This window comes from Pseudophryne corroboree, chromosome 3 (genome assembly GCF_028390025.1).
Source record: "Pseudophryne corroboree isolate aPseCor3 chromosome 3, aPseCor3.hap2, whole genome shotgun sequence".
In the NCBI taxonomy this organism is placed as follows: domain Eukaryota; kingdom Metazoa; phylum Chordata; class Amphibia; order Anura; family Myobatrachidae; genus Pseudophryne; species Pseudophryne corroboree.
This window is the reverse complement of record NC_086446.1, coordinates 101190747-101216534: the sequence shown is the minus strand read 5'-3', so window position 1 is coordinate 101216534 and position 25788 is coordinate 101190747. Positions and strand designations below refer to the sequence as shown.

Below are 25788 nucleotides of genomic sequence, written 5' to 3'. Positions count from 1 at the left end.
TTCAACCCTGGTCGAGACCTGGGATGAAATGGCGGGACGCTCGCCCCGGGATATTGTTCCTGTACCCTTTCATACTGAGCAAATTCCCGGGTTGATGCGCGTTCATGTGCAATAACCCCGGAAATATTTGTCAGTGTGAAAGGGGTATCAATGGCTCCCATCCATAGTGTTCCTTTTATTTTCCTAATGGTGCTAATATAAATGTGATTTCTCTGACGTCCTAAGTGGATGCTGGGGACTCCGTCAGGACCATGGGGAATAGCGGCTCCGCAGGAGACAGGGCACAAAAGTAAAAGCTTTAGGATCAGGTGGTGTGCACTGGCTCCTCCCCCTATGACCCTCCTCCAAGCCTCAGTTAGATTTTTGTGCCCGGCCGAGCAGGGTGCAATCTAGGTGGCTCTCCTAAAGAGCTGCTTAGAGTAAAAGTTTTGTTAGGTTTTTTATTTTCAGTGAGTCCTGCTGGCAACAGGCTCACTGCATCGAGGGACTTAGGGGAGAGAAGTGAACTCACCTGCGTGCAGGATGGATTGGCTTCTTAGGCTACTGGACACCATTAGCTCCAGAGGGAGTCGGAACACAGGTCTCACCCTGGGGTTCGTCCCGGAGCCGCGCCGCCGACCCCCTTGCAGATGCCGAAAAGTGAAGAGGTCCAGAAACCGGCGGCAGAAGACTTTTCAGTCTTCATAAGGTAGCGCACAGCACTGCAGCTGTGCGCCATTGTTGTCAGCACACTTCATAGCAGCGGTCACTGAGGGTGCAGGGCGCTGGGGGGGGCGCCCTGGGCAGCAATGATAGTACCTTATTCTGGCTAAAAATACATCACATATAGCCCCTGGGGGCTATATGGATGTATTTAACCCCTGCCAGGTCTCAGAAAAACGGGAGAAGAAGCCCGCCGAAAAGGGGGCGGGGCCTATTCTCCTCAGCACACAGCGCCATTTTCCCTCACAGAAATGCTGGTGGGAAGGCTCCCAGGCTCTCCCCTGCACTGCACTACAGAAACAGGGTTAAAACAGAGAGGGGGGGCACTTATTTGGCGATATGTATATATATATATATTAAAATGCTATAAGGGAAAAACACTTATATAAAGGTTGTCCCTGTATAATTATAGCGTTTTTGGTGTGTGCTGGCAAACTCTCCCTCTGTCTCCCCAAAGGGCTAGTGGGGTCCTGTCCTCTATCAGAGCATTCCCTGTGTGTGTGCTGTGTGTCGGTACGTGTGTGTCGACATGTATGAGGACGATGTTGGTGAGGAGGCGGAGCAATTGCCTGTAATGGTGATGTCACTCTCTAGGGAGTCGACACCGGAATGGATGGCTTATTTAAGGAATTACGTGATAATGTCAACACGCTGCAAGGTCGGTTGACGACATGAGACGGCCGGCAAACCAATTAGTACCTGTCCAGGCGTCTCAAACACCGTCAGGGGCGTTAAAACGTCCTTTTACCTCAGTCGGTCGACACGGACACTGACTCCAGTGTCGACGGTGAAGAAACAAACGTATTTTCCTTTAGGGCCACACGTTACTTGTTAAGGGCAATGAAGGAGATGTTACATATTTCTGATACTACAAGTACCACAAAAAAGGGTATTATGTGGAGTGTGAAAAAACTACATGTGGTTTTTCCTGAATCAGATAAATTAAATGAAGTGTGTGATGATGCGTGGGTTTCCCCCGATAGAAAATTATTGGCGGTATACCCTTTCCCGCCAGAAGTTATGGCGCGTTGGGAAACACCCCTTAGGGTGGATAAGGCGCTCACACGCTTATCAAAACAAGTGGCGTTACCGTCTCCAGATACGGCCGCCCTCAAGGAGCCAACTGATAGGAGGCTGGAAAATATCCTAAAAAGTATATACACACATACTGGTGTTATACTGCGACCAGCGATCGCCTCAGCCTGGATGGGCAGCGCTGGGGTGGCTTGGTCGGATTCCCTGACTGGAAATATTGATACCCTTGACAGGGACAGTATTTTATTGACTATAGAGCATTTAAAGGATGCATTTCTATATATGCGAGATGCACAGAGGGATATTTGCACTCTGGCATCAAGAGTAAGTGCGATGTCCATATCTGCCAGAAGATGTTTATGGACACGACAGTGGTCAGGTGATGCAGATTCCAAACGGCACATGGAAGTATTGCCGTATAAAGGGGAGGAGTTATTTGGGGTCGGTCCATCGGATCTGGTGGCCACGGCAACAGCTGGAAAATCCACCTTTTTACCCCAAGTCACATCTCAGCAGAAAAAGACATCGTCTTTTCAGCCTCAGTCCTTTCGTCCCCATAAGGGAAGAAGACTGCAGCAGGCAGCCCATTCCCAGGAACAGAAGCCTTCCACCGCTTCTGCCAAGTCCTCAGCATGACGCTGGGGCCGTACAAACAGGTGCGGTGGGGGGTCGTCTCAAGAGTTTCAGCACGCAGTGGGCTTACTCGCAAGTGGACCCCTGGATCCTACAAGTAGTATCCCAGGGGTACAGATTGGAAATTCGAGACGTCTCCCCCTCGCAGGTTCCTGAAGTTTGCTTTACCAACGTCTCCCTCCGACAGGGAGGCAGTATTGGAAACAATTCACAAGCTGTATTCCCAGCAGGTGATAATCAAAGTACCCCTCCTACAACAAGGAAAGGGGTATTATTCCACACTATATTGTGGTACTGAAGCCAGACGGCTCGGTGAGACCTATTCTAAATCTGAAATATTTGAACACTTACATACAAAGGTTCAAATCAAGATGGAGTCACTCAGAGCAGTGATAGCGAACCAGGAAGAAGGGGACTATATGGTGTCCCTGGACATCAAGGATGCTTACCTCCATGTCCCAATTTGCCCTTCTCACCAAGGGTACCTCAGGTTCGTGGTACAAAACTGTCACTATCAGTTTCAGACGCTGCCGTTTGGATTGTCCACGGCACCCCGGGTCTTTACCAAGGTAATGGCCGAAATGATGATTCTTCTTCAAAGAAAAGGCGTCTTAATTATCCCTTACTTGGACGATCTCCTGATAAGGGCAAGGTCCAGAGAACAGTTGGAGGTCGGAGTAGCACTATCTCAAGTAGTTCTACGACAGCACGGGTGGATTCTAAATATTCCAAAATCGCAGCTGTCTCCGACGACACGTCTGCTGTTCCTAGGGATGATTCTGGACACAGTCCAGAAAAAGGTGTTTCTCCCGGAGGAGAAAGCCAGGGAGTTATCCGAGCTAGTCAGGAACCTCCTAAAACCAGGCCAAGTGTCAGTGCATCAATGCACAAGGGTCCTGGGAAAACTGGTGGCTTCTTACGAAACGATTCCATTCGGCAGATTCCACGCAAGAACTTTTCAGTGGGATCTGCTGGGAAAATGGTCCGGATCGCATCTTCAGATGCATCAGCGGATAACCCTGTCTCCAAGGACAAGGGTGTCTCTTCTGTGGTGGCTGCAGAGTGCTCATCTACTAAAGGGCCACAGATTCGGCATTCAGGACTGGGTCCTGGTGACCACGGATGCCAGCCTGAAAGGCTGGGGAGCAGTCACACAAGGAAAAAATTTCCAGGGAGTGTGATCAAGTCTGGAGACTTCTCTCCACATAAATATACTGGAGCTAAGAGCAATTTACAATGCTCTAAGCTTAGCAAGACCTCTGCTTCAAGGTCAGCCGGTATTGATCCAGTGGGACAACATCACGGCAGTCGCCCACGTAAACAGACAGGGCGGCACAAGAAGCAGGAGGACAATGGCAGAAACTGCAAGGATTCTTCGCTGGGCGGAAAATCATGTGATAGCACTGTCAGCAGTGTTCATTCCGGGAGTGGACAACTGGGAAGCAGACTTCCTCAGCACGACCTCCACCCGGGAGAGTGGGGACTTCATCGGGAAGTCTTCCACATGATTGTGAACCGTTGGGAAAGACCAAAGGTGGACATGATGGCGTCCCGCCTGAACAAAAAACTGGACAGGTTTTGCGCCAGGTCAAGAGACCCTCAGGCAATAGCTGTGGACGTTCTGGTAACACCGTGGGTGTACCAGTCGGTGTATGTGTTCCCTCCTCTGCTTCTCATACCTAAGGTACTGAGAATTATAAGACGTAGAGGAGTAAGAACTATACTCATGGCTCCGGATTGGCCAAGAAGGACTTGGTACCCGGAACTTCAAGAGATGCTCACAGAGGACTCATGGCCTCTGCCGCTAAGAAGGGACTTGCTTCAGCAAGTACCATGTCTGTTCCAAGACTTACCGCGGCTGCGTTTGACGGCATGGCGGTTGAACGCCGGATCCTAAGGGAAAAAGGCATTCCGGAAGAGGTCATTCTTACCCTGGTCAAAGCCAGGAAGGAGGTGACCGCACAACATTATCACCACATGTGGCGAAAATATGTTGCGTGGTGTAAGGCCAGGAAGGCCCCACGAAGAAGTTTCAACTCGGTCGATTCCTGCATTTCCTGCAAACAGGAGTGTCTATGGGCCTCAAATTGGGGTCCATTAAGGTTCAAATTTCGGCCCTGTCGATTTTCTTCCAGAAAGAAATCCAGAAGTTTGTCAAGGGAGTACTGCATATACAACCCCCTTTTGTGCCTCCAGTGGCACTGTGGGATCTCAACGTAGTTCTGGGATTCCTCAAATCACATTGGTTTAAAACCGCTCAAATCTGTGGATTTGAAATATCTCACATGGAAAGTGACCATGATGTTGGCCCTGGCCTCGGCCAGGCGAGTGTCAGAATTGGCGGCTTTGTCTCACAAAAGCCCATATCTGATTGTCCATTCGGACAGGGCAGAGCTGCGGACTCGTCCCCAGTTTCTCCCTAAGGTGGTGTCAGCGTTTCACCTGAACCAGCTTATTGTGGTACCTGCGGCTACTAGGGACTTGGAGGACTCCAAGTTGCTAGATGTTGTCAGGGCCCTGGAAATATAGGTTTCCAGGACGGCTGGAGTCAGGAAAACTGACTTGCTGTTATCCTGTATGCACCCAACAAACTGGGTGCTCTTGCTTCTAAGCAGACGATTGCTAGTTGGATGTGTAGTACAATTCAGCTTGCACATTCTGTGGCAGGCCTGCCACAGCCAAAATATGTAAATGCCCATTCCACAAGGAAGGTGGGCTCATCTTGGGCGGCTGCCCGAGGGGTCTCGGCTTTACAACTTTGCCGAGCTGCTACTTGGTCAGGGGCACACCCTGGCTGAGGAGGACCTGGAGTTCTCTCACTCGGTGCTGCAGAGTCATCCGCACTCTCCCGCCCGTTTGGGAGCTTTGGTATAATCCCCATGGTCCTGACGGAGTCCCCAGCATCCACTTAGGACGTCAGAGAAAATAAGAATTTACTTACCGATAATTCTATTTCTCGTAGTCCGTAGTGGATGCTGGGCGCCCATCCCAAGTGCGGATTGTCTGCAATACTTGTACATAGTTATTGTTACAAAAATCGGGTTATTATTGTTGTGAGCCATCTTTTCAGAGGCTCCGCTGTTATCATGCTGTTAACTGGGTTCAGATCACAGGTTGTACAGTGTGATTGGTGTGGCTGGTATGAGTCTTACCCGGGATTCAAAATCCTTCCTTATTGTGTACGCTCGTCCGGGCACAGTATCCTAACTGAGGCTTGGAGGAGGGTCATAGGGGGAGGAGCCAGTGCACACCACCTGATCCTAAAGCTTTTACTTTTGTGCCCTGTCTCCTGCGGAGCCGCTATTCCCCATGGTCCTGACGGAGTCCCCAGCATCCACTACGGACTACGAGAAATAGAATTATCGGTAAGTAAATTCTTATTTATAATAATAATTTTATTTATATAGCGCTCTTTCTCCAATAGGACTCAAGGCGCTTAACAGATACATACTGTAGCATTATATAGTACAGAAAATAATGAAGTACAGAATAGCTTTTCATAAAATACAGAAGCATGTAGATACTAAAGGGACATTATGGAAATGCTTGAGTAAACAGGAAAGTCTTGAGTCTACTTTTGAAGGATTCTATAGTTGGGGCCTCTCGCACTGTGCGGGGAAGTGAGTTCCATAGAGTCGGAGCCGCATGACTAAAAGCTCGCCCCCCAGATGAATTATGGGAGATTCTAGGTACTGCTAAAAGTCTTCATCTACAGATCGCAGTAATCGAGTGGGGCAGTATGGGGTCAGAAGCTGCTTCAGGTACCTTGGGCCCTGGTCATGTAATGCTTTGAAACTCAGTAAGCCAATCTTGAAGATAATTTGCCATTTTACAGGCAGTCAGTGAACGGAGTAGAGTATCGGTGTTATGTGGCAAGAACGGGGCTGGTTGGTTAACAGCCTGGCAGCTGTGTTTTACACCAGCTGTAAATGGTGCAATTCTTTTGCTTGGAGACCAAGGTAGAGGGCATTACAGTAGTCTAATCGAGATGATATAAATGCATGGATGACTTTTGGCAGATCATCTGAGGGAATTAAGTGCTTGATTCTGGCTATGTTCCTCAAGTGAAAGAAAGAGGATTTCATTGTGGCTGATATCTGATGTTTAAGTGTCAAGCCACCATCCAGGACAACACCAAGATTCCGCACACGATCAGACGTTTGTAATTCTGAATCCCCGAGTGTAAGTCCAGTTGGTTGGCTATGCTACATTCTTGTCCTTTGATGTTGCGGTCCTATAATAAGGACCTCTGTTTTATCCGGGTTCAGTCGCAGCCAACTGGCATTCATCCACTCCCGGAGCTCAGCTAGACAGCCATTTAGGGTTGCTATTGGGTTATCAGTGCCCGGAGCAAAGGACAAGTACAATTGTGTATCATCTGCATAGCAGTGGCAGACCAGGCCAGTTAATACAAATAAATATAGAAAGGCAGGGGGAGGATATCGTAATAATGTACAGGACTCATTCAGCCAGTGTTATTGCAGTTGGCTTTATATCCTCAACATGCCTTGCAGTCATGTGTGACACTCCATTATTACTGACCATGCAAGAGGCTTTATTACCACAGCATATTTTTAATGCATATGGAATAATGTTGTATATCAAATCAGAATCAGCTTTATTGGCCAGGTGTACTCATGTACACTGGGAATTTTTTGTGGTACAATGCATTGCCTATGTCGAAGTCGAAAATATTTTTTGTCACACGCATCAAGTACAAACACCACACAGATGGCCTCCGTGCGTGTACCTGTTCTGCCGTACGTGCACATGCCCGCAAGTTGCGTAAAATCGCTCACGCGGTAGTGCGTATTAGCGCGTGGTATGAGTAATTACGGTAGCATATGTATTTGCATGGAAAAGCCACAAAGATACATTTCATATTTAATCCACATAGTGCACGATTTACACATAGCCCACATGCACCACACCAGCGAGTTACACTTGCTTAAAAGGTACAACAACAAAGGGATTCACCTTTACAGGATATGAGGGGACAGCATTAGGTTAGGAGGTGGTGTTTGGTATCCAGCTGTAAGGTATTTTAAGAGCAATATTCCGGTAGCAGTTTGCAGAAGATAGCACGCTCCTGCGCATAGATATGCGCAGGAACAGAATATTAATATTACACTGTATTTACTGTACTCTGATATTCGACGGGAACCTAGTGGAGACCAAGTGCACCTGGACCAGGCATCGCCCACCTATTCAAACTGACCTATGACCCCTCCTGTACTGTAAATGACCAGCCCTTTGACCTATAGGTGAAGAGATTACAGTTTCTATTGTATCAGGATTTGAACAAATGTATAAAAGCCAAGCTGCCTGGGTGGTCAGTTACATTCTCTGAAGGTCATCTATCTTGATTGACTGAGGACCGGGACTGGGTGGCGCTGGCGAGACAAACGTATGTATCATTGATTGTAGCCTGTATCTTTTATTGTGATTGTATTACTATTGTAACCACCTTTTAGTAAATAACTGTTGGTGGGTCGGATCCCAACATATTTTAAATACAATTGGTGTCGTGTCCCTTTCCTGCTAAGGTTTAAAGTGTATTTCAGCCACACGTGTAGCTGCATTGTGCTTACAGCGTGTCGGTGTGTGTGTACGCAAAGTGTGTACTTTGTACGTCCTTTGCGGCGTGTGTACGCAAAGAGCATACACGGTACGGGCAGGTGTACGCTAACTGGGTAAAAAGTACGTAGGTTAAGGATCACATCCAGCGGCCGCAGCGGCTTGAATTCTAGTGTAAAAGTGTGACAGGACGGTACCGTACGAAAGCACTCACCGCTCTCGCGTCCTGTCCACTGTGCACAGAATGGAAGGTTAGGTCACACGGGACCTGACCACATAGGGGATTCCCGCTTACCGTCAGTAACCGCCTGTTACTGACTCTACCCACTGCGCTGTGGGCGGGTTTATGCTGCCACCACCAAACTCCTAACCTGCCGTGGCGTTTGAAACCACGGTTGTGCTCTGTATGTGCCGACACACTGCGTTACCACACCTGTGTGGTGTTGACGAATCCCCACTAGTCACCTGACTAGGCCGCTACCGGTAGCTGGTGGAAGGCGGAACTTGGAGACGTTAGGTGCTTCCCTGGACAGCCGGAGGATGGGGCTATGTTTGGCATAACCCTGTAGGTCACAAGATGACGCGGTCTTCTTGAGGCAAATGGTATTTATTTGCAATAGTTCTAAAGAGAACTCTTCCCTATTGCTAGGGGAAACAGCATACAGCAAGATGTTCCAGCAGAATAAAGATAGTACAATACACTCTGGAGGCACGCAGGCCTCCTTTTTATGTCAAATTTCCACACAGTACAACAGGGGGTCATGTCCTCCCTGAGCCCTTTCTATCCAATCAGGATATCTTAGAAAATAGAAGTAAATAAATTACATTTCAAAAGGAGATAAGTGCAATAAAACAATATCCTCCTTCCTGTCACCTAGACAACGTTTGGTATCAGATTAACATTTACTATTGATAAATTTATCACATAGCTTCAAAATACAAATGTTTCTGTCTCATTCACATCTCCAGGCAAACCCAGTGTTTGGGATTACAACAGGAAAGGCTGCAACACAAACAAACAGTCTTCCTTCCTGCATCTGCCATTCAGGGTTCGTATATCAATTAAATCAGGTACATGAAACAGGTTCCAAGCCCAGAACTACTTTACATATGGGATAAGGAGATCCCCCGTCAGTAACATCCCTCTCTAAGGAACTTACACATCAAAAGGTATTGTCATTCACACCTCTCTGCTAGGACAGGGCCATTAGCATGCCACTTTCTACTGACAGGAGATGATTATTCAGACATCTATAGTAAGTGCATTTTTCCTTTAAATATACAGGTGACCACATCTTAATATAAATACATTTAAACATGCATTCCTGCAATTGTGCACAGAGCACTACATATGACATGTTAAGACACATCATTAAACATATTTTTAAACAGTCTGCGCCCAGCGCCGTAAGTACATTTAACAGTGACGCCAAGCGCCTATTGTCCGCAACATGGCGCCGGGCACGAGGGTTAACCCCTTCAGTGCCGCAGCCGGCATTACACGTGTGGCTGGTTAGTCTCTCCGGCCACAAAAAGGTATCGTTTTCTGTCCTGTAAGTTAATCAGCTTTAACAATTGGGGGCTCAGTCCGGTTTTTCACACACTCATAGACTTTACAGACTTTGATCTATCAACAAAGGGTGGAGACACAGCTTTAAGTAAACCTTTTTCTGATTGCTTGGGTGTTTTAAAACCCTCTTTTGTGTTGTTAGATCACGTCTACTGCAGTCTTAAGAGGTGCTGATGGAACCCAGAGGAAACAGGAAAAAAGCTATTTAAAATCTGTGTGTAAAATTTTTGGCGCCAAAAGTGTACACAAAGCGTAACGAAACTTTGCATACTCTCACATATTGTTGCCATAGGTTAAGTCATTTTAGATCTGTGTGAAATCGGATACATTTGTTTGCTATATAGAATACATTTGAAATAGTGTATTAAGGGTGTAATTGTAAAACACAAAACGCAGTTCTGGCCTAGTCGTTAAGGTTTATACAGAACAAGTGTGGGTTGTGTTAGTGAGCGATAGTAGTTATATTGCTCACATTTATAGAGATTGTGTGGTTTATTAAGTTGCGAACGCACGTTTGTACACGTGGTACGGACGAAGTATGGAAGCGTGCACGTGGCGCAGGGTCGCACACGTGGCGTAAAGGCACGCACGGTCGCGTGTTTACGCAAGGTTGCGTAGGATTGCGGGCGCAAAGCAGAACCATACGATAGTTGTTAAATTAAAAGTGGGATAGTATACTTTAGTACAATAGCACATAACTATCCGATTTCAAAAGCAGATTAATATAATATTTTGTTTAAACTGTACTACCTCTGGAGTAAAGTAGCCAATCAGAGGGAGTGATATTTTTCTGTACAGAAAAAGAATATACACTGTGTAATTGAGTGAGTGAAAGTAGGAGTGAACGGTTATAGAACCCCGGAATTCGGGATCCCGTAGGTGACACTAAGTAAGTGGAGGCTTGGTGGCGTGAGGCGGCTGACTTACGTTAATACATAGAGAAATACGCAAATCATGAGGAGATTTGCAGAGGAGCGTGATATAGAATTGTGAAGTATAGAATTGTGAATTGAAGAAAAGGTTTTGTGTTACGCTGCGGCTGAGGAGCGCAGCTCGTGTATTCGACTCCAGTGGTCGCAGGGCGGATAGGTAACAAGTACTTATACGCTGTGCGATTGGACCGCATGTTTGTGTGTGCGATACGTGGCGCAACTTGATACCCCTTTGCGAGCTTTTGCATGAACCGCGGTATCATTAGCGCCGTGTAGAGCATATGCAAGCGTGATTTGTGTATAGTAAAAAGGGAAGTTTTCGCTGGTCTCTCTTCAACGGTAGATATTCACTGGAAAAGGTAAGTTACTCCTAAAACTTCCAGTGAATAGAAGCCAGGTAGGGTCCTCACTGGGTACGCGGTGCTCACTAGTGGAGTGAGTCGTGGTACGTCAGCGGAGAAGGAGTGGGTGAAAGCGCTCGGAGAACATTCACCGTCTAGTCGTGTTGTGCATTGGGGATTGCGTTAGCAAGCAAAAAGTCCGCGATGGGATCCAATTGCAGAAGCGGTGGGCGTTTGGTAGCCAGGGTTCAGGCTGGAGAGCCGCGGCCCAGGGGGTCAGCAAGGATTATTATGTGGAGAAATATGATCCACACACGGAGGCTTTTTGCGATGAATGGGTGCGTATGACTGCTGAAGATAGGGCATCATTCCCAAGGGTGGGCAGCTTTGAATCAGAGGTATTACAGAACATAAGGATTAGAATATGATCAAATCTAGAAAACAAAGGATCAGACATACAGACTGTTTAAACCTGCGGCAGCGAGAGGGGGAGGTGCAAAGGGAACTAACTCGCACAGCAAGTTCCAAACCTAGCGGGAAAGCGATTGCGAGCGCACCACCACCGCCATATGTCGATGGGGAGAAATTGGCTACAACCAATGGTGCATTGGTAAAGGATAAGAAAGTGATTAATCAGTGTGTTAACCCTAACCCTTGCCAGTTGTATCCCATCTTAAATTTTCCCCAGAATTGTGAGGCCCAACCACCAAGGGTTGTAGCGATACCCCCCCCCCCCCCCCCCCCCAGCGGAGGGGAGAGTGAGGTTGTGTCCACCGGTAAGTACGGTACCATACATTATGCAGAGGCGATAGCTCCCCGTATTATAGAATCAAACCAGAATGATATAGTTGAATTTAATCCTGTCAGGGTCATTGCAGTTCCCAATGGGAGAACTGATAGGGAGTAACTCCCATCAGGGACATTGCCAAGCATTGTCCTCGGTCCCGAGCAGAGTTAAGGTCAGTTATCAGAATTCCTCGATCCCAGAAAAGATCTAGTCGGATGCCAGAAATTCATTAAAGAATTGGGTAACGCCCATGAGCCCACAAACAAGGATTGGCGGACAGTGCTCAAAGCGAGTCTACCCTCAAATATTGACATCCCAAAATTCATTACTGATTGTAAATTAGATATAGAAGTGCCTCTCACTGACGTTTACAACCAGGAGAATGTAAGGCAAATTAACATACAACTAGGACTGTATTTCCCTACTGTTGTTAAATGGAATAACATTTTCTCCATAAGACAAAAGGAAGGTGAAATGGCATCCGAGTATTTCCATAGAGCACTGCAGGAAATGGCTAGATACACTGGGATCGAGGATATTAAGGAGAAAGCCAACCACCGGGGGGTAGCTGTCTCCGTGTTAATGGACGGATTAAAGGAGGCACTGAGGACAAGAGTGCAAACCTCTCTACCTAATTGGAGAGGTATCTCGGTGGCTGCGTTGAGAGAATCCGCTATCGAGCATGATCGTAACATCAGCAAACACAGGGAGTCGCAAGGGTAAGTATACAGGCACTTACGGGAAAATCCCATCAGCCAAAACCCCAGACCCCTGATGGTAAGTCACGGGCAATTGTATGTTACTATTGCCAGAAGGGAGGACATTACGCAAGGGATTGAAGGAGTAAAGGGACACATAACGTATTCAGACCCCCTAAACCTGAATACGAACCACACTACAATACACATAGTTGGGACCAGGGACCACATAGAAGGGATTACGAGCCGCATAGAGGGGAAACAAGGAGATACCCACCCAGGAGGGACTGGCAGGCCTCCGAGAACTCCTAGTTATCCCCCTCACATATTGTAGCCAATGCTGTCCCACTGCACAACAGAGGTTAGGCCACACCTGTAGTCTACAGCCAGTGACGTTGATTGCTAGCCTTGGTAGTGAACCTGAGGTCATGGTTGATGTAGCTGGTGTACCATTACCTTTTCTTGTAGATACAGGGGCGGCCAGGTCAGTGTTGAATTACACATCAGGTGTAAAAACCACGGGTAAAACGATTTCGGCAATGGGAGTAACAGGAACGGTGCAACAATACCCTTTGAGTAGACCTGCAGAGATTACGATAGGGCCCTTGCAGACAAAACATTCCTTTCTGCTGGCTGCATGGGCTCCGACTAATCTACTCGGCAGAGATTTGTTGTGTAAAATGCGGTGTGTCATATATTATACCCCTGAGGGTGTGTTCTTAGATATACCTGAGAACCATGCACAAGAAGTGCAAGATATATTAGACACCCCTCAAAGGCTAATGTTACACTCTACTGTTATGGACACGTGTCCATCGCAGGTAGAGGAAATGATCTCACAAATACCGGGTTCCCTTTGGACCAAAGATGGACAGGACACTGGATTGATGGCGAATGTAGCTCTAGTAGCAGTACAAGTAAAAGATGGCAGGATAGCTCCAAAAATTCCCCAGTATCCTCTGAAGCCAGAGGTAGAATTAGGAGTGTACCCCGTCATAGAGCGTCTGCTACAGCAGGGCATCCTAGTCAGGACGTCGAGCACAGCCAATAGTCCCATCTTCCCTGTGAAAAAGAGTGAGGGGATGGGTTACAGGCTAATGCAGGATCTAAGGGGTTAAACAAAATAGTTGAGAGTCAATTCCCCGTAGTGACCAATCCAGCTGTCATCCTCATGCAAATTCCCTCTACCTCAAAATTCTTCGCTGTCATTGATCTCTGCTCAGCTTTCTTTTCTGTCCCTCTTCACCCTGACAGCCAATACCTCTTTGCCTTTACTTACAGGGAAGTACAGTACACCTGGACTCGTCTCCCCCAAGGTTTCATTGACAGCCCAAGTATTTTCTCCCAGGCCTTACATGACTCTTTGCAATCTTTTCAACCTGAGAGTGGATCAGTGCTGATATAATATGTTGATGACTTGTTGTTGTGCTCTGACTCACTCGAGTCGTCCTTGGCAGATACTAAACAACTTCTGTTTCATCTCTCCCAGACAGGACACAAGGTTTCAAAGGATAAGCTGCAGTTGTGCCAGACCAGGGTTAAATACTTGGGACACTGCTTGACGCAAGGACTTCGTCACCTGACCGCTGATAGAATACAGGCGATTTGCGACATGACTGTGCCACAAACTCAGCAACAGATCCACACTTTCCTCAGAATGTGTGGGTACTGTCGAAACTGGATTCCAGGGTTCTCCATACTGGCACTACCTTTGCAAGAAATGGTCTCTTCGAACAAACCGGAACGGGTCTCTCACACAGATGAGTCCGAACTGGCGTTTGAGAGACTAAAACAGTGTTTATCACAAGCACCTGCATTGGCTATGCCAGACTATGAGAAGCCCTTTGAATTGTACGGTACTGAAAGTGCTGGGTGTGCGGCAGGAGTCTTAACACAGAGACATGGCGATGCCAGCAGACCGGTAGCTTACTACAGTGCACAGTTGGACACTGTAGCACGGTCTCTCCCCACTTGCTTGCAAAGTGTTGCAGCGATAGCTTTGCTGGTAAGTAAAAGTGAGGACGTAGTGTTAGGACACGACTTGACCATCCATACACCTCATGCAGTATCAGCCTTGCTAAACTCCGCCCAAACCAGACATGTCTCATCCGCTCGGTTTACAAAGTGGGAATTATCACTGATGGCCCCTGTAAACATCACCATTAAGAGATGCAGCTCACTAAATCCTGCAACATACTTGCCAAGTGTGCCTGGTCATGCACAAAGGGTGGTGGATGAGAACGATGGTGAAGGAGGATTTAGTGCAGATACTAATACGCATGATTGAATGGAATACCTGAACCAAACTTTCACTGCGAGACCTGACATTAGTGACAACCCACTGGAAGGAGTAGACTTTACCTAATACACTGACGGTAGTTGCCACAGACAGACGGAAACGGGAGACCTGTGCACCGGATCCGCAGTTGTAGATGACGAAGGTATTATAGAAGCTGAATTCCTTGGCCCACCGCACTCAGCACAAGTCGTTGAGCTGAGCATGTGAGTTGGCCAAAGGTAAGTCAGCTAATATATACACGGATTCTAGGTACACCTTTGGAGTGGTGCATGATTTTGGGGCCCTGTGGCACCTCAGAAATTTCAAGTCGGCAGCTGGCACACCTGTAGCGCATGCGTCCTACATCAAAAGGCTTCTGACAGCAATACAGGAACCAGACAGAGTAGCTGTTATCAAGTGTAAAGCACACACCCACAACCAAGACCCAATCTCACTTGGTAACAGCCGGGCAGACAAAGCTGCAAAATCAGCAGCAAGCACAACCATACGAACTAACATCACATCACTGATGACATTTGAAACAGAGTTAACATGCAACAGTTAATTGAAATGCAAAATTTGTGTTTCCCTACAGGAAAAGGCAGTCTGGAAGGCGAAGGGATATGGTCAGGAGTCCTCAGGACTTTGGACAGATGGACACGGTAAGCCAGTGGCCCCCAGAGCATATCTTCCAAGTCTAGCTGAGGCGGCACACGGTCTGACTCATCAGGGTAAGGAGGGTATGTGCAAGCTGGTAAGAGCCTACTGGAGTGCACCAGGATTCTCTTCTCATGCAGGTAAGAAAGCAATGACATGTCTTACTTGCTTGAGGAAAAATATTGGTAAGGCAATACCAACAGAGCCTTCCCATATCCCTCCTACAGACGGATCCTTTCAGGTAATACAAATCGACTTCATACAGTTACCACCCTGTAGGAATTTGAAATATGTGTTAGTTTGTATTGATGTGTTTTCCAACTGGGTAGAAATGTTCCCTGCTGCCACAAATACTGCTGTGTTCACTGCAAAGAAAATCGTGCAGGAATTTGTGTGTAGATATGGTATCCCTAGAATGATTGAAAGTTACAGGGGTACCCATTTTACAGGTGAAGTCTTTCAGGTCATGTGCAAACTGATGGGTATTAATAGCAAGCTGCATACTCCGTACCGGCCACAGGCAAGTGCGAAGGTGGAGAGAATGAACAGCACTATTAAGAATAAGCTGAGCAAAGTGATGGCTGAGCCTGGATTGTTGTGGCCAGAAGCTTTGCCACTAGTGTTGTACAGCAGCGGTGGCCAACCTGTGGCTCTTGAGCCACATGTGGCTCTTTCTTTCTTTAAATGTGGCTCCCGACACTTGAAGTCGCATTACCACAACAGATCCGGTAACCACTGCACTCCAGAAAGACATGCAGAAGCACTACGAGGACTGTGGACTGAGGTAGCCAGATACTAGAGATAAAACACCCACCATCAAACAGAGGATCCTTAACCCCCATTTCACATCACCAATGCAGGATCCCACCCGGGAATTAGAAACGGTCCTTCCCAGGTGGGATCCGGCATTGGACCCTAACAGGTGGCTTCCCGACCTGGCAATTTGCTGGATCAGTTGCCATAGCTGCAGAGGGTGGGGGGTGAGGGTGGAGGAGGCGCTGGGAGATGAGCTCATCTCCGCGCCGCCTCTTCCTATGTAGTAAACGGGTCCCGGGTCGCATTGACCCGGGAACCTGTTTACGCTGCCACTGACCCGGTATCCAACCCAGGAATAACACTGCTTATTACCTGGGTTGAATTACCGGGTCAGGCGACCCAGGAATTCGTCCATGGCCCATTCACATCGCACACCAACCCGTGTCCACCCGGCAATATGCCGGGTCGATACTAGGATATTTGTGCGGTGTGAAAGGGGTAATAAGGAGCTGCTACAATGCCATGAGTTCGGGGAGCTCTGAAGTGACACATGAGGGTTCTAGCAGGAGTGACATGTGGGGGGAGCTGACTGGAGTGACACATGGGAGAGCTGAAGTGTACTATGTGACTCGTCTTTCATTATATTTTATGTGGTTCTGGCTTTTTCAATTATTTTATGCGTAAGTGACTTCAATGTATTTTATGTTGGATCTGGCTTTAGAAATGTATTTTATGTGTATCTGGCTTTTTCAATGTATTTTATACCAGGGATGGTCACACCACATTTTTGCATGCACACCTTCGGCTCTTTGATGTACCTAACAAGATTTTTTGGCTCTTTGACTCTGACTGGTTGGCCACCCCTGTTGTACAGCATCAGAACCACTCCCAGGTCACCGCTTAACTTATCACCCTTCGAAGTTCTTTTTGGTCGACAACCCCATGTAATGATAGACCCCAGGATGATTTGAAGTGCAATAACGAAATAACTGTGCAATATTTGGTTAGGATGAGCCAGCAGCTGAGAAATCAACAAAGGAATCTAAAGCTGGTGATTCCTGACCTACCGAACAGTAATTGTCATGACATTGAGCCTGGGGATTATGTGATGATTCAACATTTTTTACGCTCAGGTTGCCTCATAGACAGGTGGGAAGGACTGTATCAAGTTTTGTTGACCAGCACGACAGCACTAAAGGTCGCCGAGAGAGAGACTTGGGACCACTCGTCCCACTGCAAGAAGGTTGCTGACCCGGAGAAAACTCGTGACAAAAATAAAGGTGAAGAGAACCTCAAATCACTAGAGAGTCTATTCCGCGGAGAACAACAAGATCAAGGACGGTTGTCGTACCATTTTCTTTTTTCAAACCCACCCCCCTCCCTCCACTGCATTTCTCTTTTTTTTTTCCCCTCTTATTTTTCTTTTTGCTCCTTAACGAAATGGATCTACCTCAAGAGACTGCATTTCGGGTTTTTCTGGTAACTGTGTATTTGATCAGGACAATCTGTTTTTGTGAGGGTCCCAGAGACGTCGAGTAAGGATCTGGATCTGGAATGGGTTCTGATGGCGAGTACGGATTTGTAGGATCTCAGGAGCAGCACATCACTCTAGTAAAGGCTGGTATCAGTAAGCGGAGGCACTGTGAAGGGTTATTGTCTGACGAATATTGTATATGTAGAAATTGCGAGAACATAGTCGAAGACGGGTGCATCCAAAGATGTCAGTCCAACATTAATACCGACATGGGCCGACATCCGTTGAGTGATTACCACTCATTAGTGGGTAAGGTCTTAAACCAAACAGAATGTTGGGTGTGCTCACAGGTACCTCAAGGACAGAGTAAGTCAGGATTAGTACCATACCCTTTAACGATAGATGAGGTACTCTAATTACGGGGTGGGAGACCGGTGGACAAGAAATTCAATATATCTAGGCCCCCCAGCTTGAAGCTCCACCAGTACAACGTAGATAGGTCCCTGTTGTGTTTTAATGTTTCCAATTTCCGAAAACCAGGAAATTGGGAAGTGACGTGGAATAAACAGACAATGACCTTTTCACACAGAGCTGATAGGATTCCTATCGACTCTGAGCTTGTACGCAAGATAGCCAACAGTGGAAAGTATTTTTGGTACCAGTATACACGTGGGAGCAAAACCATGTGGGTTGGAAAGGTATCACAGGGGTATTTTGCCTATATCATCCAGCCTGATACTTGTACTGAACAAATGAGAGCACTAGGGATTGGTTTCTTTATAAGGAAGATTTGTGATATGGTGGTGTTACATTTTGTCCCCTACGTTCTCCCAGATGATGCCTATTTTATATGTGGGAGGAAGGCGTGGCTTACTCCGAGCTCTGAGGGGTTGTGTTATGTTGGGAGAGTACTACCAGAGGTCATGACCATAACCCACGACAAAATGAAAGACGTTCACCGCAACGCTCAGACTCTTTATACTCATACCCATTATGAACACATCATCAAGAGACACCTTATAGATAGGGCAGAGCACGAAGCCTCTGATTTGATCCATGAATCCACCGGGATTTAGTTCCTTCTCGCATTAGATATCACCCGTACTGCCAGAGGAACTATAAATTATAGGTACATCCATGCGCTAGCGAACTTGATAGATAATATCACTGAGATGTATGATGACACCTTCAGGTATACGGGTAGGGAGTTACAAGCCTACAAGATAGAGCTGATCCAGCACAGGATGGTCCTTAATTACGTTACGGCTGTGACAGGTGGGTACTGTGTTACCCTGGCAACTCAATATGGTGTGAAGTGCTGTACGTATATTACGAACAGCACTGACGACCCCACGGAGATCATCGATCAAAAGATGGACGAGATCTTGCAGTTGAAGTGGGAGTTCAGGAGGAGGCGCAACCTTACCTTGACGGCTGTGGGTAATGAACTGACTGGCTGGGTCTCATGGTTGAACCCACGCAAATGGTTCTCAGGGTTAGGAGAGTGGGTGCAGAATGTTATTATGAGTGTGGGAAAGTTTCTCCTTTGTATCCTGGGTGTCGTCATAATTATTGGTTTGATACTCAGGTGTGTTCGAATCCTGATGCGGCGCAAGCACGGCACAAATTTGATGTGTCTAAGGAGCGAGGGCGTTGTCACAGCAGCAGATTTGATTTGATCCATCCGTAGAGACAGTGTTATGATAAGGATTGCAAATTAATTTCATGGCCTGTTTCTTTCACCATTTTTCTCTGTCTCCCCCTCTACCCAGAAACATCCGAAAAGACGTCAACCCTACCCAAAATTTATGTGAATGTATTTTTGCTATCATATGTGTCTTACCTTCATCTCTGCAATAGTCGATAGGTGTTATCCACATATAGTAGCACTCACATATGTTTCCCCTCCTTGTATCATCAAATAAATGTGCTCCCCATTTGTTGGTATTAGAAGCCGAAAGGGTGAGGGTCAAAAGCCCTTGCCCGAAAGGAGCTCGGTAGTGTTTGTTTGCCCAAGTACAGACCCTTAATACGGGATAAGAAGGATTTAATGTATTCTTCGCAATACCTCGAAGCTTATTTAGAACATATACGGCACGATGATACATGCCCCTCAGACATTGATTCATACATACATGATTTTTACTATCCCACTAGGCTATACATTTTCCCACCTACATCTCTCCCCCGATCATCTAAACTTTGTATATATCGTATAGATAATATTTTTTAGTTTATTAGTTGAGTGGCAGTTATTGATGACTGCCAAAGGGTGGACTGTCGAAGTCGAAAATATTATTGTCACACGCATCAACTACAAACACCACACAGATGGCCTCCGTGCGTGTACTTGTTCTGCCGTACGTGCACATGCCCGCAAGTTGCGTAAAATCGCTCACGCGGTAGTGCGTATAAGCGCGTGGTATGAGTAATTACCGTAATGTATTTGCATGGAAAAGCCACAGACACATTTCATATTTAATCCACATAGTGCACGATTTACACATAGTCCACATGCACCACACCAGCGAGTTACACTTGCTTAAAAGGTACAACAACAAAGGTATTCACCTTTACAGGATATGAGAGGACAGATTAGGTTAGGAGGTGGTGTTTGGTATCCAGCTGTAAGGTATTTTAAGAGAAATATTTCGGTAGCAGTTTGCAGAAGATAGCATGCTCCTGCGCATAGATATGCGCAGGAACAGAATATTAATATTACACTGTATTTACTGTACTCTTATATTCGGCGGGAACCCAGTGGAGACCAACTGCAATTGCACCTGGACCAGGCATCGCCCACCTATTCAAACCGACCTATGACCCTTCCTGTACTGTAAATGACCAGCCCTTTGACCTATAGGTGAAGAGATTACAGTTTCTATTGTATCAAGATTTGAACAAATGTATAAAAGCCAAGCTGCCTGGGTGGTCAGTTACATTCTCTGAAAGTCATCTATCTTGATTGACTGAGGACCGGGTGGCGCTGGCGAGACAAACTTATGTATCATTGATTGTAGCCTGTATCTCTTCTTGTGATTGTATTACTATTGTAACCCCCTTTTATTAAATAACTGTTGGTGGGTCGGATCCCAACATATTTTAAATACAATTGGTGTCGTGTCCCTTTCCTGCTAAGGTTTAAAGTGTATTTCAGCCACACATGTAGCTGCATTGTGCTTACAGCGTGTCGGTGTGTGTGTACGCAAAGTGTGTACTTTGTACGTCCGTTGCGGCGTGTGTGCGCAAAGTGCGTACACGGTACGGGCAGGTGTACGCTAACTGGGTAAAAAGTACGTAGGTTAAGGATTACATCCAGCCGCTTGAATTCTAGTGTAAAAGGTATAGCTTTTCTGTCCTCTAAGTTAATCAGCTTTAACACCAAGCAGCAACATGAAGGGGAAATATATAGCATAAGAAGGGGGGAAAACGTAGCATACATTACACGTATGAGTTCATACTGCACATTGCAACTGTACGATAGACTCGACATATTATACATTGTAAATACCAAATTGCTTTCTCACAAATATTTAAAATGCCCGCTCTAATATATATTGTAAACGCCTGCACCTCTTATTATCATGTGCCATGAATGTGCGCTATACATAGCAAAACACTGCATCCCATAAGAGAAAACAATACACCCACACATTATCTGAGTTCCAAAGCTCATTGATGTATATATTTGTTATTAAAAGGATATGGATTCAATATATTACAATGTACAGTATACCTATAGTTACATGGTTACAACTTATACAGTAAGCAGTTAATACATACAGTTACAGGCCAGCAAATACATCACCATATCTTTCTCGTATAAAAGTCTCTCCATATCACTCTCTCTCTCTCTCTCTCTGTGTAAAATCATGCAGGAACTGGGTAGACAGCATCTCCATCATCGTCTGGGACAGAACAGCAACTGAGAACTGTGTGTCTCTGCAATGTGTTATCTAGTTTTTTGGGGAGGGCACTTTCTCATTCATGATGAGTCACTAGTCTATTTGTATGCTAAACAGCCTTTAAGACATCAAAAGGGGCTGGCCTGAGTTTCCTGTCCATTGTACTAATTAGAGTGATTTTAGCTTTCATACATTTATTCATAACTATTTGTTGCAATGTCCTACAACTTAATAACAAGTATCAAATGAATCTACACATTAATCTGGTTGCTTTAATACTAAATATGACAGGTGTATCTGGCTTCGTTCAAATAATACACATACATGACATTACTTCATTATATAATTTTAAATCATCATGATGTCTGGCGCTTGATATTATTATAATTATGTACTGTATGAAATAAGTGTCGAATCCATCTCTGTGGCATGTCCGTGTAAATGCGTGTGTTACCATATATTGCTGTGCTCGCTGCGCATATTTGCAAGTATAGCGACTTATATGTGTGTAGAGATTGTATGTTCTTTCTATGTAATATTTTTGACTTCGACAGTCCACCCTTTGGCAGTAAACAATAACTGCCATCAATTATTAACATAAGAAAAAATATTTCATACAATAATCGGTGACCTAGACACAAGTATGTATTCATTTTGCAAATCAGACACTTGACTATATATGGGGAAGACAGGGAGGAGGACGAGACATCCTCTATATGCACTCGGCGGTCACGGGACCACTGGTTGGGTGTGGGACAACATTCAACCTATAGAGTATGCTGGGACAGTGCTTTGGCCTATAATGTCTGATTTGCGACGAACATTTCACACATGCATGTACCTACGTCTTTGTACACTGATGTTTGAATTCAAATGAGGTTCTGCTGGGTAGATGAAGAAGACACAAACAAATCGTGAAAGTGACATATAACATTTTCATGATCTACATATTCCTATCATTTTCTGAACATTGTTTCCATTTCTGGAACGTATGCTAGGTCTGTTTAATAATTGAACAAGGGTTATAAGTAGTGTCCTTCCTAAATAACATAAACCTTCGGAGTTCGGGGAGAGCCACTCATAAACCTTTCTTCCACATATATTAATGAGCTCTTTATCTGCAATGTGTAGATAGCCATTGTCTGATTGTTCCTGATTACCTCTGAACTCCATAACTACTAGACCTTTGATTTTTCTCTGATTTTAACAAACTGATCGGCTAATCCTGGGATCCTATAAGGAAATCACTCCTTCCTCCAGAACCAGTTCCAGTCCCACACTCGCCTCCTCATAAAAAAAACCTCGCAAAAATAGAATGTCCTGAAAAAAAATGTTTGTCAGCGGGAAAGAGAGAAAAGAGAAATAGAACAAAACAACTCTTGATCATAACAAATCAATTACAATGACTGGTCTTTCTGCAATCCTTTAGTACGCTCAGGTAGTGTTCAACAGTGCCGCCTCTCAGTCTTCACGGAACAGAGTCTCTGGTGATACTTTTGCGATCTCACTCCATTTACGAGTTCCTTCCGGACTACCGACTTTCCTGCAATGGGAATCGTGGACCCAAGTCTCTCTCGGCTACTTTCACTGGGATAGTGCTGTCAACAAAACTTGGTATGGTCCATCCCACCTGTCTATTAGGCAACCTGAGCGTAAGAGCAATCACACAGTCTCTTGGTTCACAATCAAGACAGTTAGTATTTGGCATGCCAGCAATCAACAGTTTCAAGTTCTTTTGTCAAGTTCTCAAATGCTGGCTCATCTCGATAAAGTACTGTACTGTCACCTCATTGGTGTGTTTCTGATCATTGTGCGGATCAATCATGACATGAGGTTGTCTTCCAAAAACAACCCAAAAAAACACAAATACAAAAACAAATTTCGAAGAGGGTGATTCGTTAAGTGAAGATCTGGGAGTGGTTCCGATGCTACATAATACTAGTGGCAGTATCTATGATCACAATAGTACAATTTCAAGCTTTGCTCCTACTTCTAGGGGTACCATTATCTACACAAATTTCTGCGCAATTTATCTTTGCGGTAAACACAGCAGCATCCGTGGCGGCAGGAAATGCCTCTACCCAGGAAATGCACTCTAACAGTGTGCACTGTTGAGAAAACATCAGTGCACACCAATACATAACAATAATTCCTAAAGGGTGTTAACTGTACGAAGTCGATTTGTATTTCCTGAAAAGATCCATCTGCAGGAGGGATATGGGATGGCTCTGTTGGTATTGCCTTACCAATATTCTTCCTCAAGCAAGTAAGACAGGTCATTGCTCTCTTACCTGCATGAGAATAGAATCCTGGCGCACACCAGTAGGCTCTCATCAGCCTGCACATACCCTCTTTGCCTAGATGAGTCAGTCCGTGTGCCACCTCAGCTAGACTTGGAAGGTATGCTCTGGGGGCTACTGGCTTACCATGTCCACCTGTCCACAGTCCTGAGGACTCCTGGCCATACCCCTTTGTCCTCCAGACTGCCTTTTCCTGTAGGGAACACACATTTTTCATTTTAATTTAACTGTTGTGTGTTTGCAATGTAGAGTATCATGAGCATAATTCAAAAAAAAAAGAAAAAAGAAATATCTCTAGAGGAGAGAAAGAAGAAGAAAATGATAAAGAAAATGTCAGGTTTGCCATTCACAAACAGGCATATCAGTGTCTATACAAAATTTCCCTTCACCAGTATTCCCATTCTCCACCCTTTGTGCATGACAAGGCACACTGCAGTAATACTGGTGTTATCGTGCTGTTGAGATATACTGGGTTTGGGCAGAACTCTGAAGGACCTAGGCATGTGGAGTTTGAAGTGTAATTGGGTCCATGTATTGTACCACCCTGTGTGAACGCAAAAGATGAAGAGGAAACTGTAGAGAAACAGAATAGAGGTTGGTGACAGATGAGTTTGTAGTGGTGAAGATTTTATAAAAAATTGACAACTGGATTGGGCACTATGGGGAAGTGATTCTCTACTTGGTCTACTCCCCTTAAAAAAATTCTGTGTTTATCGTATCGCTATTGGGACTATCCCAGCCATCAATCCAGTGTCCTGTCCATCCTAAATTCATAGGGAAGCCGTTATCTGTGAGATAATTTCCTCTACCTGTGATGGACATGCATCTAGAACAGTAGAATGCGACATTAGCCTTTGAGGGGTGTCTAGTATATCTTGTACTTCTTGAGCATGGTTCTCAGGTATATCCAAGAAGACACCATCAGGAGTACAGTATATGACACACCGCATTTTACACAATAAGTCTCTGCCGAGTAGATTAGTCGGAGCCGATGCAGCCAGCAGAAAATAATGTTTGGTTTGCAAGGGCCCTATCGTAATCTCTGCAGGTCTACTCAAAGGGTATTGTTGCACCGTTCCTGTTACTCCCATTGCCCGAATCTGTGTTTTCTGTATGGCTCGTGATTCCTTACTATATGTCCCTTGGTCCTGTCTATGTGTTTAATAATGTGGCTTGTGTTTTCTGTCTAGGGGGTCTATATTGACTATGTGTTCTACTACTCCTACAATCTCTGGCAAAATGCCCTTCCTACCTACAAGTGTAGCATATTATTGATCATTAGGGATCTGGGGTTTGGACTGATGGGTCTTTCCTGTATGTGCTAGTATACTTACCGTCCTCAACCTCTCCACCTGTTCTCTGCACCTAGCACTATTCTTGTGATGTTCAATAGCACACTCTCTAAGATTAGCTACTGTGACCCCTTTCCAATTTTGCAAAGAAGTCTGCATCCTGACCCTCAATGCCTCATTGAGCCCGTCCATTAGCACAGAGACAGCCACCTTCCATTTGCCAAATTAGTGTTTATCAGTGATCTTATCCAGATGCAGAGTTTTCTATTACTGCAAAAGAAAAAAAAGGTTTAACAAGCTTCTAGGTCATGCGAAGTATTCATTCAATCCTTCTCATCCCGTATTAAGGGTCTGTACATGGTCCAACAAACATTTCCGAGCTCATCTTGACTAGGGGCATTACTAGGAATGAATACTTCTTATATGGTAACTGACAGAAATACCCAGGGGTTACCTTGTCTCTGTTCGCTTTCCTACTGGCAAATACTAATGTGCGGACAGGTTTTTTCTCCATTTCTGACGTTACTTTCTTGATTTTTTTTTTGTTTGTTTTATTTATTTATTTTGTTTTACTATATATGTACACGAATGATACCATACTTACCAGTTCCACTGGTCTCAGCCACTTCCCCCACAGGCTACTGCTCTTCTTTTACCGGTTGGATACTCCTCTGGGTGCATGAGAAATGGCTGAAAACAATCAGGTCACCTTCTCCTCCTAAATAAAACTTCAACATTCATTAGTACATATATAGGTTACAGTCATATTTTTCATATTTTTATTATTTTCTATAGTTTGTATGCTGGCCGTAACTGCTTCCGCATCTACATAAGGCGGTGTACTTGCATTC

At 45.4% G+C, this 25788-nt stretch overlaps 1 protein-coding gene across 4 annotated transcripts in view; it reads left to right on the top strand.

Annotated features, from left to right (window-relative positions):
- LOC135054887 (zinc finger protein 12-like) overlaps window positions 1–25788 on the top strand; it is a 108453-nt gene that overhangs the window by 824 nt on the left and 81841 nt on the right. The window contains exon 2 of one of the 4 annotated variants that reach the window (XM_063958338.1): window positions 8917–8996. The exons of the other annotated variants lie outside the window; for them this stretch is intronic. The gene's annotated coding sequence lies outside the window, so the exon portion shown is untranslated. The remainder of the gene's footprint in view (window positions 1–8916; window positions 8997–25788) is intronic. 4 annotated transcript variants of the gene reach the window in all.